Source organism: Tupaia chinensis, unplaced genomic scaffold, assembly GCF_000334495.1.
Source record: "Tupaia chinensis unplaced genomic scaffold, TupChi_1.0 Scaffold000548_1, whole genome shotgun sequence".
In the NCBI taxonomy this organism is placed as follows: domain Eukaryota; kingdom Metazoa; phylum Chordata; class Mammalia; order Scandentia; family Tupaiidae; genus Tupaia; species Tupaia belangeri.
This window is the reverse complement of record NW_006160060.1, coordinates 1052662-1053195: the sequence shown is the minus strand read 5'-3', so window position 1 is coordinate 1053195 and position 534 is coordinate 1052662.

Here is a 534-nt window from a genome sequence, read left to right as displayed (position 1 = left end):
AAGGACACACAGGCAGAGTCGTCTACAACAGCGCAACACATTCCGCTCCCAAACCAAGCCGGGTTTGCATGTGCCTGTATAAAAATGCATCTCAATAGACCTTTGCAAAGTTACTCTTCATTATAAAGCAAATGAATACACTTTCTACAATAAATAACCGCTGGGAGGCGCCCGCGGAGGCCGGGCGGGGAGGGCACGGAGGAGCGGAGGCGCCCGCCCGCCAGCCAGAGGTCCGTGGCCGCGCGTCCGGACACAGCACTCGTTTGCTCTCCACTTCTCTCCACAAAGTACCATTCAAAATAACGTACTCTTTCCTAAAATACACATCTGTCATTGTAAATTTACACCCTGTCGTATTAAATACGTGGTACTCTGTGTAAAGCGTATGATTTACAAAATTATTAAACATTCAAAAGTCTTTAAAAAAAAGCTACAGACCAAACAGCGAGGCGGGCGCGGTGGGTGTGGCGTGTGACCGGCGCATGGCGCCGCCCCCGGTGCGCCCGCCCACTCGCAAAGGGCCGGGACAGAGGT